The sequence below is a fragment of the Jaculus jaculus genome, chromosome 8, assembly GCF_020740685.1.
Source record: "Jaculus jaculus isolate mJacJac1 chromosome 8, mJacJac1.mat.Y.cur, whole genome shotgun sequence".
NCBI classification, from domain to species: domain Eukaryota; kingdom Metazoa; phylum Chordata; class Mammalia; order Rodentia; family Dipodidae; genus Jaculus; species Jaculus jaculus.
The window spans coordinates 22,483,049-22,494,755 of record NC_059109.1 but is presented as its reverse complement, the minus strand read 5'-3'; the positions used below and the strand labels follow the sequence as shown (position 1 = coordinate 22,494,755).

Here is an 11,707-nt window from a genome sequence, read left to right as displayed (position 1 = left end):
CGGCCCCACCGCCGCCGGCTCCCGCGTCCCCGAGGCCCCGAGCCCGGCCGGGCCTGAGGAGCCGGAGACGCGAGCTTGACAGATGCTTGTCTCCTAGCGGGGAAGCGCGGGCGACACGACCTCCACAGACGCGGCCGGCCGCTAGTCCCCCGGGACCCCGCGCTTCCCTCTTTCGTCAACGGGTCGTAGCCGAGTCTCCCCCGATCTCCTCCGCCGTCGCCCGCCCGACCAGCTCTGCTCCCGCGCCCCGTGCCCGGCTCCGCGGACCGGCGCGCTCCGTCAAGAACCCTAGTGTGAAGGGGGGAGACGGCTCCGCCCCCCTGGCTCCAGCGTCCTCCAATCACATCGGCCTACACGGGGCCGTGCTGTCCAATCACATGGCGGGATGCCCGTACCGTCCCCGAGAGTACAGCCAATGGAACGCGACTCCGGCAACACACCCGCCCTGATCCACTAGGAACAAACCGCTCAGAGCGCAGAGGTGGGACCTGATCCTGGCGCCGCGAGCAAGTTAAGTCCAGCCGGAGCCATGTCGCTAAGTGAGTCTGAAGGGGGAGGTCCGGTGCCGGATGACCATTATTAGGAGTTGACGCAAATGGTTACGCTGGACACAGTACTTTTGGAGGTCATCAGAAACCTTCCCTCAATTTAAACGCCTTTCCTGGCTAAAGTTTGTATAGAAAAGAAAGCTGTGCAAATGCCTGGTACTACCATTGACTGCTAAAATTAAGGCGTTTGCTTTTAAAACTGCAAACAGGCTGCGTTCACGCCGGTGTATCCGCACGATACAACATTTGTATTCGTAATAAATTAGCTAGGACGCCAAGTACCTGAAAAAAGTGAGTTTCTGTTCTGCTCCGAATATCCAGACTGTTACTGGAACTTCCATGTTTTTCTGGAGAAAAAAAAAAAAATGCATTTAAGAACGAAAAGATGGGCTTAGTATGTAAAGCACTTTTATATTATAAAACATGTTATTTTATTGTTGGAAAGTTTTTGGTTTTGTTTGAGATAGGATCTTGCCATGTAGCCTATGGAGGCTACATCATCCTCCTGCCTCAGCCGCCTGAGTGCCGGTTTTACCTACATATGCCACCATGCTGAAATGCGAACCATAGTTCTATAGTCAAGTCACATGAACCGTCTTTAGTGGAAATTTATCTTCCGTGGATATTTATCTGACTAGAATAATAAAAATACAATAGAGATACAAATAGTATATCTGTAAAGTACCACATTTTATCCAGACAACACTTGAGGAAGATGCTGGCTAAAAATGACAGTAGCTTTCTATCTCAGTGACTTGCAATTAATAGACTCCAGAGTAACCTGCTTATTTGATATGATTTGGATTTATCATTTTTATTGTATTTACTGTTTATTAAAAGCTAGTAAGCTTGATTGAGCTTAAAATTGGACTACACTATGATGAAAAGGATATCTGGTACCCCACATTTGCATATTTAATATAAAATTTCCCTTATTTATATACTCCAAAGAACTGTCATGCTTAGCTTATTTATTTTGGCAACAAGCTACATTGAAGAAATTTTGTACACATGATATTTTCTTTTTGCATAAATTGTTTGATGATTAACTTGATTTTTAAAGGAGGATCTAGCATTAAACCAAAGGGAGAGAAAAAAAAGCAAATTAGAAAAAAAATTTACTGTATTACCACATTACTTTCGTGGGTGAAACTCACCACGAATTACCACATGAGCTTGAAGGAAAGCATGAAGTCCAAGTCTGTTTTGTCAAAAGTGAACCAAGTTAGCATACCCGTTAATGACTAACTCTGCAACAACAGAACAATATGCCAGGTTCTGCCTGCCTCACTGGGTGAGATCCAGCTAGCATAGTGGTTGTCAAGCACGTTGTTTTCTGTAATACATTGTGCCAAGTGCCAAGCAGGCTTACATGTGTTATCATTATTCTTGGCTTTCCTGTCAAAATACTGCCCACCCGCAGCCTGAGACTTTCCTTAGACTGCACAGTATGTCAATCTGATTTTTTTAATTCATCAGTTTTCTCTCAAAATAGATGTAAATGAAACTTCTGCCTAGGAATTCTAAAGCTAGGTGCTGCGACTCTGAAGGCCTAGGAGGGTGGACCTTCTTAACAAATATGTATTTATTTATTTACTTTTTTAAGAAAGGTGTGTGTGTGTGTGTGTGTGTGTGTGTGTGTGTGTGTGTGTGTGTATAGGCATGCCAGAACCTCTTTCCACTGCAAATGAACTCCAGATGAATGTGCAACTTTGTGCATCTGGCTTTTTGTGGGTATTTGGGAATCAAACCCAGGCTGGCAGGTTTTGCTATCAAGTGCCTTTCACTGCTGGGTGGTCTCCCCAACTCAAGGAGGACAGATCTTTGGAATCCAGGAGTTTGACAATGGTCTGGGCAACATATCAGAACTCCTGTTTCTCTTCTGTTTTTTTTTTTTTTTTTTCCTATCTCCTCACCCTCCTGTTTCTAAATAGAAAAAGTGTTCGGATAAAAGACAAGAATGCCTTTAAGAAATAATTGTGGATGAGAAAGCTTAAGAAATTTTCTTAACATATGTCTCAAAAACAAGATGAAGCATGCTGTTCAATTTAATACTCTCTTAAATGTAATGTAAAATTTATGAAAATTTAATATATAAAAAGTAATATATCCTGTGTTTGCTAATGTGCATAATTTTACATGGAAGTTATTAATAGCTTTGCACTCATTTATATGCATATAATCAAGTGCTTAATTTTCAAAGAGGAAAGTAAACATGTATTTTTAGATATGCCCATGTGTTATAATGCAATTTGTTTAGTTTATTCCAAAACATGCACTATAGTACAGAATCTTTATTATTACTTCAAACACATGTACATATGGTAGCTTTAGAATGTGAAACTTACTAAATTTAATTGAATTACCACTTGTTTCCTATTCATTAACTGTACATAAATCACTTTCTGAATGAAAATTGTGGAAGAATTGATCAGTAGAAATCCACTGGTATATTTAAGTCAAATGCAGTGTTTGACAAGTTCCTTATATCGACAAATCCACACCTATTTATTACAGGCAATGACTATTTCCTTGGGTGTATGGATGGCACTTATGATTCTAGTGTAGTGATATGTCATTGACTCAGTGATAATTTGTATGTCTTCCATTGGTGGCTTCCTCATTAGTTGTCCAGTATGGAATAAGAGAGTTGTACTGGGAAAGAGAGTTACTAGTTTAGAATGGATTTGGAGAACTGTGACCTTGGGATTATTTTAGGAATTGTAAATATATTTTTTGTTTTATTTTTATTTACTTATTTGAGAGTGACCAACAGAAAGAGAATGAGGCAGAGAGAGACAAAGAATGGGTGCGCCAGGGCCTACAGCCACTGCAAACGAACTCCAGACTCGTGCGCCCCCTTGTGCATCTGACTAACATGGGTCCTGGGGAATTCAGCCTTGAACCAGGGTCCTTAGGCATCACAGGCAAGCACTTAACTGCTAAGCCATCTCTCCAGCTTGTAAATATATTTTTAAAATAATATCTTTTATAAAAGTTGATTTGCATGATCTATGTTAATATTAATAACCACAATATTATTTTCTAGTTATTTTTTACACTGAAGGTACTAGTATTGACATCAAAAAGTGTAACCAACACCTGGATTCATATTTTCTGGATCCTAATAGTTGAAATGCTTCTGAATTTCTGTGTCTTGGGCTTCTCTTCAATTCACTGAATCCTATTCATTCATATGAAAATGATGTTATTATTAATAATGAAATAATATCTGTATAGAGAACAGAAGAATAATTAGCTTCATTTTTCTTTCTATTTCTAACATGGATGAGGGAAAATTGCCTATGAGCCTCACTTCAGATCTTTTTAGCTTTCCTTTTATGAAATATATTTTTCTGAGTTCTGGAGTCTGACCATGCAGTTTCTTCATTGTGTGAGGTGTTTATGGCAGGAATCTTTTCTATGTATATGAAGAAACCTTGACGTACATGCTTGCCTCCTTTCTCCATTTTAAATTGGATCATAGTCCCTCAGGAAAAAAGGGTATTTTAGTTACAAATTTTCAGAACTCTTAAAAAATTCTCACATATTCCAAGTATTAGTAACACAGAACAAAATCTGTAATTTAATGAGCAAGCCTTACTGACTCACTATAGTTAATATTTTAATTTTACAGATGATGTTTTACTGTGCTACTGAGGCTGATCTTGAAATTCTGGGCAAAAGTGATCCTATTGACTAAGCCTCTTGAATCTCTGACATGAATTTTTTAATAAACATAATCTTTACTTTGTCTTGGCTTATTAGTTTGCATACAAGTATTATTAGCTTACTTTGATAGATTTTATTTGCACACTCCAAAATATCTTCTGAACTGAAATGAAATTTAAATGAATAACATATTTTGAGGTGTATATAGCCCTTGGATATAATTAAATAAACATAATTTATGTATGATAAATGCAATATGAAGGATGCCACCAGAGTTCTTCACAGAGGAATTTGAATCTGATCATGAGGTCCAGCAACCATCTCAAAACCTTTCTCAGAATATGTTATGTAGCGAGGAGGGGGAGGAAGGTTCATGAGAGTCAAGAAGCTTATGAAACTTACAAAACTCACAAGCCCCTCCCATAGGATATATAAGCAGTAAGCAGGTACTGGGGAGTAAAGTTGGATAGGGAGCTCTGGTGGTACAGCTTCCATGGTCCACTGTACTGGTTGGGGTGCCCCCAGTGCAAATCATTGGCACTACAAGCTAGACTTGGGTGGACTTGTTTATTTGTTCTGTCATGAACTTTCTGTTGTATGAGATTATCATTAGTTGTTTAATCATGTCTCTTTAGGAAGAAGCACCTGTGGTACCTGCACAGGGACTGACAGAACCAAAGACAGTGAGGAGTGGTTGCCTGGACTCTGCTGATGGATGAAAAAGCACCCAACTGAGGCTGAGCCATCTGAGAGTGGAGTGTTCACAAGGATAGTACCTTTTCTGGGTGCTTCTGATGCTGTGTCTCCTTGCTGGAGGAGGAGTTGTGTGCTGAGCTGGGCAGGCATGTTACTCATTGGTTCACCAAGCTGTGGCTAGGTAGAATTGTTTCTTTTGTCTCACTGGTGCCCTATATGGGGTGAGGAGATGTTATTTCATGTCTCCTCAGGAAAAGTCATGCAAAAGGGGTACAACAGTAAAGAAATACTAGATGGAAAAAAATTATTGCTTTTATTTTTTGAAAGTTAGTCATTTTTAAAAGGCTTCTCTTAAGTAAGGTGTTGACTTAGAATTTCACAGAGTTTAATGTTTTCATCTTTTGCTTTGTTTTCTGAGATAGATTTTAATTGCCTAGAAGTTAAAGGTTGAAACTATTAAACATGCTTTTGAAGTAGTTCACAAGCATAGAATCTCATATAGCTCAGCAGTTCAGCATGCAGGAGGTTTTCAGAAGGGTTAGGAGGCATTCATTCATAAATGACAGAAAACTCAATATTATTTAAATATTAAAATACATTTATTATCTCATAAAATTTGAGCTCCACAGCCTTAATGAAGTAAAAGTTAAGGTACATATAGCAGGCAGAAAGTAGAATGAAAGAAGGATAAAAAGTAGAAAGATGTGTAGAGGTGGTAGCCACATCATTCCACCTAGAGGGGTGTCAGTAAACTGAAATTTATTGGATAAGAAACAAATGTAGGGCTGGAGAGATGGCTTAGCGGTTAAACGCTTGCCTGTGAAGCCTAAGGACCCCGGTTCAAGGCTCGGTTCCCCAGGTCCCACGTTAGCCAGATGCACAAGGGGGCGCACATGTCTGGAGTTCGTTTGCAGAGGCTGGAAGCCCTGGTGCGCCCATTCTCTCTCTCTCCCTCTATCTGTCTTTCTCTCTGTGTCTGTCGCTCTCAAATAAATAAATAAAAAATTTAAAAAAAAAAAGAAACAAATGTATGATACTTTTAAATCACAAGCACTAAACTGAAAATAATATTGATTAACGTTACAGAGGTATTGAGAGAAGGTCTAAGAGAATTATTCCTCTTTACATAGCTAAATATCAACAAGATAAATCAGAAATATTTCACATTATTTAAATTTTATTATTTTAAAAATAACAAGTTTAGCTGGGTGTGGTGGTGCACACCTTTAATCCCTATACTCAGGAGGCAGAGGTAGGAGGATCATGTGAGTTCGAGGCCACCCTGAGACTACGTAGTGAATTCCAGGTCAGCCTGGACTAGAGTGAGACCCTACCTTGAAAAGCCAAAATAATAATAATAATAATAATGACAAGTTTAATTTAGCTCTCTGTTTACAGAAACTAAAACCCAAATGATTCATAGAAATTTTCTTTGTCAGGGTGGCTCATGTCTTTCATCATAGCACTTCTTGGGAAGCTGAGGTAGGAAACACCATGAATTTCAGAATTGCCTGGGCTGTAGATTTCCAAGCCAGCCTAGACTATAGTGAGACCGTACCTCAAAAAATATGACTTTTTTCATTTTGAGAGGATTATTGCAGTTGGGTATGAGGAGGGTTGTGATCTTATTTTGATTTTGTATATATCGCAATGAAAAGATCTTAGCATAAATATATTAAAAATTAAATGCAGACTTTAACAAATGTTGTGAAACAGCAACTGTAAAATATTTGGAAGATGGTAAAATGGCAGATGGGGCTCCGTGTGCTATCATATGAACACCAGTAAGGAATTTAGATGGCAGTTTTAAATACGGCACCATTATAGATACAGAGTGAAATAATTTTATGTACCTCACAAGCAAATAATAATAAAGTAGATGTGTGTGTGTGTGTGTGTGTGTGTGTGTGTACTTGAGAACAACAGTGCCTTTGGGTCTCACAGATTCCAGGGCAAGACTGGATATGGGAAGAGTGCTTCCTAAATGCCTATTTGTTTTTTGATGAAGTCATTGTATCATTTAAAACTGTTTGACTCAGCAAACAGGAAAACTCAATTTAAAATATGCACATTGTGAGCTTCAGAGCTTGAGAAATGAATGAAATTATGGTGTAGATCCTGTGGAAAGTTACCAAAAGGAATTAGAAATCTGAAATGTAAATGATGTGAAGTATTATCTTTTTGTAAAATTTTTTGAGGCTTCAGATTCTGATATAAAACTCAGTGTTACTTTTCTGTAAATGAAGGAAATTGTTGAGCCCAATGTGAAATGTTCTAAGGGGTTTGTAAGAATCACTGTGTTTTGTGATCAGATTGTTGGGCTTGCATGCTGTATTGTGAGTAATGAAGGACAAAAATAGTATCACTGTTAGAAATCATGTAAGAAGAAAAGAGAGAGAGAGAGAGAGGGTGTGTGTGTGTGTGTGTGTGTGTGTGTGTGTAAGGAATGAAGCTGAATAATCACTATCAGTTGATAATAAGTAAGAGGGATAATAACACAAGGCTGGACTAAGTTAAAAGCATGATAGAATTGCAAAACTTCAGTTAAATGTAATGTTTGATTCCAGTGTGCAAGATTGTATTTCATAATGTATATTGCCATTTTGTGGAAGCTATAAGTACTTTAGCCAAAGCATTCCCATATAGATGGACTCGTCCCTATGTTATTTGAAAATATAGGAGTTTTTTTCATTATTAAATGTGTTTTATAGTATGTGGGGTGTGAATAGTGTAAGTGTGCATGTGTACAGATGCACTTGCAGGTTTCTGGAGACCAGAATATTGGGTGTCCTTTTTCTATTTCTCATCCATATATATCCTTGAGCTGGAATGCCCCCTTCCTATTTCCCTCTCTCCTCTCTCTCAGTGCAAGACTGTGGCTTTTATGAGACCCAGCAAGTTTTCTAGTCTCTGCTCCCCACAGGACTGGGGTTCTAGGTGTGTGTGCCCAGCTGTATATACAGTCCTGGGGAATCAAATCATATGGTCTCAGGCACTTTCAGGATACCAACTTATGGCAAGTATTCTTACTTGCCAAACCATCATTTATTATTATGCTAGCCCTCATTTAATATTGTTAGCTTGGAAAGTACCTTCAAGTATATAATGTCATTGCCTCCTCATAACTTTTCCTTGTGATGATAAGATGGCAGCTGGATGTGGTATTTAGATATAAAGACATGATTGAGCTCTGCCATTTCAGTAGGGTTGCCACTGATTTCTCTGAGACTTCAACTGAGGATAATAATTGTGAATGGGGTATCTTATTATTATATTACAAGAGTTGGAGCACTAGTTTGTGTGGACATGCTTTGTAGACATTTTGTAGTTGGTTAATATTCTTCTCTAGAAAGAGTTGTATTCTCTTATCGCAGGCAATAGAAAAGACATGTAGTGATCAATATATAATTATTGTAGTAATATAAGGTTGGGTCCATGGCATCTCCTAATTACTCACAGGTGCTCACTATATTTTGAATAGTGGTAAATAAATGTAAAATTAAGACTTGTAATTTCTTTACTTTCTGTTTGGAATTGAAGGGCTAGATAAAGTAGTGACTAGGGTGTTCTGGCTGTAAATCCTACAATACTTGGGTTTTTCTTTACTTTAGGAGTCCCTGTTGCTTTGGAAGTCCTACAGGCAATCCAAACAGTGTTGAAGGGGCCCTACTTCTTCAAAGAAGACATGAGGCAAAGAACCCAAAAGAAGATGGCTTGACAGATGCACAAGGGGGCGCACGCATCTGGAGTTTGTTTGCAGAGGCTGGAAGCCCTGGCGCGCCCATTCTCTCTCTCCCCCTCTATCTGTCTTTCTCTCTGTGTCTGTCTCTCTCAAATAAATAAATAAATAAAAATTAAAAAAAAAAAAGAAGATGGCTTGAAGTTAGGCGATCCAAACTAAAAGAGTTCCTGACGATAGAAGGGGATGCAGAAAGGATTTCTAAGACTCAAGCGCAAGTTTTCTGTGAAATCTTCAAAGCTATGACAACAACAACTTGCTTGAGAAAGTTTATCGTTACACACTTTTACCTCAATGTATCATCCTGTGTGAGTTAAGTGCTCGTTTCACTTTGACAGGAGTTAGAATCACCATAGAAACAAATAAATCGCTGGGAATTTTTGTGAGGGATTTTGTTTTTACCATTTTTTCCTTATTAGTTATATACATACTCAGTGGGTAAATAGCACATGTTGGTACCATTCTTACCCTCATCCTTGTCCGACCCCCCTAAAGGGATCTTTTTGTTGGGGATGCCAGTTATCTCCATGGGGATTATGGGTTGTGTGTTGTGGTAGTAGCCATCAGTTATGGGGAAGACTCAATGTCTCTGTGTGTAATGTCCCAACTTGTGGCTCTAACAATCTTTCTGCCCCATTTTCCACAAATTTCCCTGAGCCATGTTGGGTTCATTTTAGTTCTACTTCAGTGATAAAGTCGTGGGACCCTCTGTGTCTCTAGGTCTCTGGTTTGGTAGAAGTTGAGTGTTCTCTGTGTCTATCTCCTTCACCCTTATGCTGATACCAGGTTCACCAAGAAAGCAGAAATCTTGCTCATTTCCCTAATTACTCTATAATTTCAGCTGGGACCCTGGTGAGGTGAGATGGGCTGATTCTCTCCTCAGGTTCTGCATCCATCTGAAAAAGAGCAGATTCTCTAATGGATAGTGAAGTCAGGACCAAATAAATGGGATAATCATTATTAGTTTAGAGATAATAGGTGTAGGCTCTCTTGTAGCCCTAGATTTGTGGGAGCTTGGTATTAGAGAGCATCCTAGTTTTCTGGATGTGATTCTGACTTGTTTCCCAGTTCCAGCTATGGATTCCATTCCACTGAGCAGATCTGTTAGCCAATCCAAGAGCAGTTGGTTACCCATCATGGCTCTGTGACACTGTCGCACTAGTGTGAGCATCACGTCAGTTTGTTTGCTGCTGAGTAGCTTAGACTATGAGTTGCTTGGCCAGATGTTGGTCATTTTCCCACAGTAGCTCATGTAGCACCTTCTGTCACTAAACAAGCTAACTGCCTCGGAACCGACTCTTCCAGATTCCAGCCAGGTCTCTCTATGTTCCATATCAACAGCATATGGTATCTATGACAATAGGGTTTTACCATTAACCTTTGGTGAGTAGTCAAGTGCTCTGACAGAAGTCTGTCTTCTTATGGGAAACCTTGTAGGTCTCTCTGATCAACAGCTCATTTTGGATGTTAACTTCATCCTGGTACTGGGAGTTACAGGCCAGCACCAAGGAAAAAGAAGGAAGAAAATGATAGGTAATGTAAAAGAGAAAGAGAGAGAGAGAGAGAGAGAGAGAGAGAGAGAGAAACAGTAGAAAATTAAGGATAGTCTTCATCATACCCTCTCCAGGGCCCTTTGATTCAGGTGTTCCCTCTAAGGACCTGATGAAAATTCAACCTTTTAATCTGTTTTTCAGGATATAGGATTTATGCTACCAGTTCCATTTGGGTCCACTTTTGTGTGCCCCCCCTCACCCTTGCCCTCCCCTGCCACCATACCCTTTCTATTGTCCTGTCCTCAAGATGCCTATTAGATGTGTCAGCATCTTGGGCAGATCCAGGTTTGGAGCCACAAATAAGTGAGTCCATATGACTATTGTCTTTCTGTGATTGGGTAAGTTCGCTGAGAATGATCTGTTCCAAGTTCAACCATTTTTCTTCAGATTTAATTGTGTCAGTTTTTTTCTTACTGCTGTGTAGAATTCCATTGTGTAGATTGACCACATCTTTCTTATCCATTCATGTAATGATAGACATCTGGGTTGCTTCCAGTTCTTAGCCATTATGAATTGAGCAGATAGCTATAAGCATGGTTGAGCAAATCTCTCTGAACTGAGACATGGAGCTTTTAGGGTAAATGGCCAGTAAACTGGCTCTGTTGGTAACTGTGTGGTCAACCTTTGTAGGAGTCTCCATATTGCTTTCCATAGTGGTTGTACCATCTTACATTCCCAACAACAGTGATGATGTTCCTATTTCTCCACATCCTCACCAGCATTTGTTTTCATTTGATTTTTTAAAGCTTGCTATCCTTACTGGGGTAAGGTGGAATCTCAGTTGTATTAATTTGCATTTCCCTGATGGTTAGGGGTGTTGAAGATTTTCTTAAGTGTGTGTTTGCCATTTGTATTTCTTCCTCTGAAAACTCCTTGTTCAGCTCTCTGCACCATTTTGTGAGTGGGTTGTTTGATTTTTTTATTGTTTAAGTTTTTGAGTTCTTTGTAGAGTCTAGAAATTAGGCCTCTGTCAGTTGTATAGCCAGCAAAATTTTTCTAACATTCTTCCAGTTGTCTATTGCTCTGCTTACTGTATGTTTGTCTGTGAAAAAAACTTGAGCTTCATGAGATCGTAATGGTTGAGTGATTGTTTTAAGTTCCTGTACTACTGGGGCTTTGTTCAAGAAGTCTTTTCATCCTCCTATATCATGGAAAGTTCCTCCTATTTTTTCTTCCAGTAGTAACAGAATGCCTAGTCTTAAATTGAGATTTTTGATCCATTTGTACTTGATTTTTATGCATGGTGAGATGTGTAAATGTAGTTTTATTTTCCTGCATATGGTTATCCAGTTTGTCCAACACCATTGTTGAAGATGCTGTTTTTAATCCAGTCTACATTGTTGGGGCCTTTGTCAAATATCAAGTAGCTGTAGTTACTTGACCCAAAGTCTGGGTCCTCTATTCTGTTTCATTAGTCTATAATCCTATTTTATGCCATTACCATGTTGTTTTTCTTGCTATGGCTTTGTAATATAGCTTTATATCAGGTATAGTGATGC

At 39.1% G+C, this 11,707-nt stretch overlaps 1 long non-coding RNA gene across 1 annotated transcript; it reads left to right on the top strand.

Annotated features, from left to right (window-relative positions):
- Nucleotides 1-401: 401 nt before the first annotated feature.
- LOC123462706 lies at nt 402-8,707 on the top strand. The gene is made up of 3 exons (XR_006638473.1): nt 402-539; nt 4,856-5,097; nt 8,528-8,707. It is a non-coding gene; the product is annotated as an uncharacterized LOC123462706 (long non-coding RNA).
- The last annotated feature ends 3,000 nt before the right edge of the window (nt 8,708-11,707 follow it).